The sequence below is a fragment of the Helianthus annuus genome, chromosome 17 (genome assembly GCF_002127325.2).
Source record: "Helianthus annuus cultivar XRQ/B chromosome 17, HanXRQr2.0-SUNRISE, whole genome shotgun sequence".
Classification (NCBI taxonomy): Eukaryota; Viridiplantae; Streptophyta; class Magnoliopsida; order Asterales; family Asteraceae; genus Helianthus; species Helianthus annuus.
The window spans coordinates 74,920,657-74,926,654 of record NC_035449.2 but is presented as its reverse complement, the minus strand read 5'-3'; the positions used below and the strand labels follow the sequence as shown (position 1 = coordinate 74,926,654).

The following is a 5,998-nucleotide window of genomic DNA, read 5'->3' as shown; positions in this document are numbered from 1 at the left end:
TTTTGGTCAAGTCAAACGACTAGTGAACTTATACGATACGGGTATATATAAACGTTCAACAATTAAAATCAAATCTTTACTCAATAGAATACAACAACGATAAACATGAGCTGGGGCTAACGTTTTCTTTTTTACTTCAAAAACTTCATTGTTTCAAACATCTTTATCCTCAAATTATACAAAACAGCCGTTATGAAACATCTAAACAACCTTTACCACAAATATAACATAAATTATTTATAGTAAAACCTTGAAGGAGGTTGTTTAGTGAAATGATTTGGGAAAATATCACTGTAAGCTAATCCAAATTAAAAAAGTAACTGTATTTAAACATCCAAGGATGTAAAGAGGCCAGCAAATAAGCAAATGGAACAATTGAGCGAACAAGCGAACATATGGAAGAAGATATCCACTCACAGAGATAATAATAATATTATTCACAAAATAAATAAATAATGAACAATAATAATATTATTGCCCCTTAACGCTACGATAGTAGTGTAAATTTTGAAAACAATTGACGTTTTTTCGATTTCGTTAACTCTTTAGATTTTTTTTTGAAATGTTGCCCCTATAATGACTTTCTGATCCGCCACTGATAATCCCAATCTACCTATTATACTAAAAAATACACTTAATGCCACATGTCCTTTTCTTAGGCAATCAATTGGGTGATGTGGAGACCCTCTTAGGCCAGAGAATTCAGAATGAGCGGCAATTTTTTCCTCTTATTTTCCTTCTTCGCTTCTCAAACATGCTCCTTCAATCAATTCTTAAAACCCTAATTTCAATTTCATACAAGCATGGCAGACGATCATGTAAACCCTAGCCTCGCTCACATTCATCGCTCTACTGCTATCATCATCATCTTCTACAAATGATTCAACAAATAGGTACACTATTTGACAAACCCTAGGTATCAACACGCCTGTTCTTCTTCTACGTTGATTCATCATCCAGAATTTATCGGTATTGTCTTTGTCCATCCATTTTTACAGCCTGATGTATGGGTTAAGTTTCATTTAATTAGGGTTTATTTTCTGTGAAGCCTTGGATTGAGATCGAGTTTTGCTTTTCAATCGATTATACACTCCAAATGCTTAGGGTTTTTCAATTCCTCATTTCCATTTTACATTGCAGCGGCCTGTTCTTCTCCATCTTCAAATCTTTGATCTTCATATGCATATACAAAATTGAACAAGATCCTATCCTCTTCCATAGACTATCACCATTTTTACAGTGGTGGTTTTCTTGATTATTCTTTTTCAACTGGATTATCGGATTTTTTTTGCAACAATTACTTTCTAGGGTTTGAATTGACGAATCTGAATTTGGATATCCGATTAGTTAGGGTCTAATGTATAGGGTTTCAATGTTTTTTATTCCATTATTGATTCTTTTTTTTTTATGGATATTCATATGTATTTTTTTGTGGCTGGCTAGATTCTTCAATTGTTGATGCAACTCTAATTGAAGGTGTGAGTGATTTGTTATTTTTTATTATTATACTATTCGAGGATAATGTTGATGCTTTTTGGTGCTTTGAGATGTTTCTAGGAAGAATTGTATTGTTGTGCATTCTTTGAAGCTTTGCAGAAAAAATAAGTAGAATCGGTTAGAAAGAGAGGACAGAGGACAAGAAAGATTATGGTAGCACACATCCGGCGGTGGTGGGCGTGCAAGAAGAACAGAGGCGCCGACTGACGGTAAGTATAGCACCTCCGATTTGGTTATGAAATCAGTAAATTGATGTTATGCAACTGCATTTTCGGCTATATCTGGTGTTAACGACGATGTTTGTTCAGCTTCTTACCAGATTAGGGTTCCTGTTGATATCCGGTCAAGCTCTTTCGTCTTGCAGGTCTGATCTTAGAGGTGATGCTGACTACTGATGAAAGTGGTCAACCTGACCTAACTTTTAGTCAACCTGACCCAACTTTACATGGTACCCAACCTGATCATTTTGGTTTTGTGGACATGCAGCCTTGTGAGTCAACCTGACCCAACTTCACATGGTACCAAGTTTCTTATTTCATAAGTAAATTTAAAATTTAATGTGGGATTTGGTTTGAGTTTCTCTAAGAGTACCGACAATTCATCTACTGATGTTTTTGTACTTAGGCTTGGTTGATGCTTCTAGGGCACTTCCTCTTTAATTTGAGTTTTGGTGTTATAAACGTATGAAGGTATTAATTATAAGTACTTGCAAAGAACACAATTATTGAATTTTGTTAATCTAGATAAGTAAATATGTGTATGCAGTTTCATGACAATTATATAAGCTTCATCTATTTGTAGGTACTTACTTGAACTAGCTTTGCCCTTTCGCATTTGACAAGATGTTTTCAGCCTATTTTAAATATGTGGTGGGTCAACAATTTCAATTTTTTTTGAAAAACTTAGTCAACCTGACCCAACTTTACACAGTACCCAACCCGATCATTTTGGTTTTGTGGACATGCAACCTTGTGAGTCAACCTGACCCAACTTTACACGGTACCAAGTTTCTTATTTCATAAGTAAATTTAAAATTTAATGTGGGATTCGGTTTGAGTTTTTCTAAGAGTACTGACAATTCATCTACTGATCTTTTTTTGTACTTAGGCTTGGCTGATGCTTCTAGGGCACTTCCTCTTTAATTTGAGTTTTGGTGTTATAAATGTACGAAGGTATTAATTATAAGTACTTGCAAAGAACACATTTATTGAGTTTTGTTAATCTAGATAAGTAAATATGTGTATGCAGTTTCATGACAATTATATAAGCTTCATCTATTTGTACGTACTTGCTCGAAGTAGCTTTGCCCTTTTGTATTTGGAAGAGCCGAAACAACCCAGGTTTGTTTTGTTGTGTAGTGGATTAAAGTGGGTTTGGTTGAAACAAGCCAGTGTAAGTAAATTTGTATTACAACAAATGGAAGGGGAAAAATTGAAAAAAATAATATGTTTTACAAGTAGATGCAGGTGAAGTCATTACAATTTTGGAAACTCACAAGGCACCGATCCAAGTAGTAAGGAGTTTACATACCGGTGAAGTCATTACAGGTTTAAATGTATCTTACTCATTAAATTACAATTTTGGATTTGTTTTTTGGTGTTTCATTAATCCTCCATTTCTTTACCATCTATTTATGTTTTCTATTGTTTGTCGTCTTTCCATTATCCCAATCCTTCGTATTTAGGTCCCAATTTATTGTCTTTTGTCGCTTCTTTATTCTAAATAATATGTACAGGGGACCATGTTTGTGAATGGAAGTTTCTATGACCAAGCTGGCTACACTTATGAATGGAGTTGTTTGATATAATTGTCATCCAGGTTCAAGCGACAACACAATAAACTTTGAAGGGAAGCACGTGTACGCAAACTTTTTTCTATTCATACAGGTATGCCCTTGCCTCTTTCTACTTCTTACAACACGAGCATAATTCAGAAAACATTAGTGCATATGCTTTTAAAAGTAGAGAAGTTCTGTAAGCAAATTTCAGATGCTTTATGAAATGCATGGTTGATATTTTTTGATTAAGGGTTTCTTTTGTCTTTTTTTTTTCCTGTGATATCATCATACTTGATATGTACGTGCATGTTTATTTTTGAAAATGAATTTGTTTAATTTGATTGTGGTTTTTTCTGGGAACTCTGCTGATACAGTGAGAGGTTTGGTTATAATGACTAATTTGGGCATATATTCTTGGCGAAAAGAAAAAAAAAATAAAAAAATAATAATTAACTAGATGTCAAGCTTGCTTATGAGCTATAATTATTTCATCTACAATATTAAGGCACCCTAAGGCGACTATGATACAATCAACAGTGCATGCATTTTTGTTGTTTCAATGGAAGTCAAAGCATAATTATAACATTGTAATGTCAAACTGATTTTGAATTAGAAATAAAAATTGGATTTGAGTTTGAAAGCTTAAATTTTGGTTGATTAAAAAAAACCTAGATTATGATATATACTAAATAAAAAATTACTATATATAATATTATAAGAAAATATGTATATACTCTCAAAAGTGCTTTCCATATATAGGCCTTAAAACTCTTTTGGTTAGAGAAAGTTCGTTCCTGTAATTACTCATTCATGTATATCAAATTCTTAAGTGTTTAATTTGTTGCTATGCTCTTAATTGAAATGATAAAACAGGTTGACATTTAACTTAATGCTCGTGGTGGTGGATTTGAAGATGAAACTACTAGACCAGAGAGTTTATAGTTTATGACAACATGTGATGAATTAATGTCAAAAGTCTTCTCATTCTTGGTGCGACAACTGGTCTTTTGATCTTGACGATGCCATGCTCCGATGGTCATCACCACGGTGGTAAGATAATAACCTATTTGTAGGTGGGGTTGCATATTCATCTATTTCAATTTGTCGTTGTAATCTAATTTATTTTGTTTGTGTTTTAACGTGTATAAAAGTATAATATTTAATGTCAGCGGTATTAATGAAGAAATTTCTTTTACCAACCCGTGTAACACACGGGGTCTTAAGCTAGTAATTATATAAAATCCCAAAATTATACATAGGATATGAACATTCAAACGCATCAGAAATTATGTGATCGCGAACGATACACCAAAATCATATATATCAAATTAATAAATTATCATATGTGTGATTCATATTCCTCCTATCAAATTGGCTATGTGCTCTCTCGACATACAAATAGAGAGACATCATAGATAATCACACAAATTACACCCATTAGTGTTGCAATGATATGCATATGGTACCCAGTACCCACATAGGTGGTTATAGGTCTGGTATAACAATCAAATTAAGACATTATTAAAACTGTTAAAGTCATTGTTTATATATATATATTTGAATACAATATACCACGATAAGTTTCTAACAAATCTATCATTTAACCATATTAATGCTAATGCATGCAAATCATATCCAATATATACAAGTAACATGTGATAATAATCAGAATTAATAGCTATTGCATGCATAGCAAAAGCAAAACATTGATGTCAGCATACATCGAACATGTAACCAAGCAATTCAAACAAATGTGTTACACACACACTACATTTGTTGTTACTTATACATTAGTGTATGTGTTGGTGATTATGCAACATGTCTTAGTGATTATACTTTTTTCTATGCATTGGTGATTACAATACATGTTTGACGTTATGTTTGTGATATATTACAATTCCGAATAATTCATATGACATTTTGAGTGTCCTCTTTGAATTTATTATCACTCAGATGTTTATCATTTCCATTTTTTTTCTTTTGACCTCTAGTTTAATTTGATTCCAGTTTTTCTGGTCAATCTTTTGATATATAATAAGATTTGACTATAATCAGTGGCGGATCTAGAAAATTTTTATAGGGGAAACGTTTTATATATAAAAAGGGGCAACGAAATCGAAAAATCGTCAAAATTTTCCATAATTTACATACCGTCGGAGCATCAAGGGGTAGCGGAGGCTACCCCTAGTAACATGCTAGGTCCGCCCCTGACTATAATGTGACTTAATATTGTTCTCATCCATTTTGGTTAAATTTGCTCTCCTTTGTTTTCATTTGATTTGTAACAAGATTTGGTTTTCTAAGTATATATCGTCAAACATGGAGAAAAGGGTTAACACAAGACAACCCTTTTGGTTAAGTTTACAATATAATATGTATGTTTAGAACGTGGTAAATCGCTTGGATAGTTCTACACTTCTAGTGTTAAAAAAGAAGCGCGTGGATCCTCTAATCAAAATACTCATGCACGATGCTAAAGCTTTTCCCAACTGTTCTTAAATCTAAGCTTGTTCTTAACCGAAACCGTTTAATATACGACCACCCGTAGTGGTTGTAAATTTGGGCGTTTTTGGGGCTTAATCACGCCCAATATTGCCCCTTTGCCACTATGCATGGGCGTGATTGGGGTTTTTTTTTGGTTTGGGCGTTTTTTAAATCACACCAAGAGGGGGAAGGATTGACCAATCAGATTTGAGCTTGCACTGTTTTGTCCAATAACATTTG

General features: G+C 33.3%; 1 long non-coding RNA gene across 5 annotated transcripts; it reads left to right on the top strand.

Annotated features, from left to right (window-relative positions):
- Window positions 1-745: 745 nt before the first annotated feature.
- Window positions 746-4,469, top strand: LOC118489316. Of its 5 annotated transcripts, XR_004887228.1 has the most exons (5): window positions 746-1,706; window positions 1,806-2,496; window positions 2,605-2,661; window positions 2,746-3,383; window positions 4,148-4,469. It is a non-coding gene; the product is annotated as an uncharacterized LOC118489316 (long non-coding RNA). The 5 variants fall into 5 exon arrangements; XR_004887226.1 differs by having other exon boundaries at window positions 2,605-3,383; XR_004887227.1 differs by having other exon boundaries at window positions 1,806-2,661.
- Window positions 4,470-5,998: the final 1,529 nt, after the last annotated feature.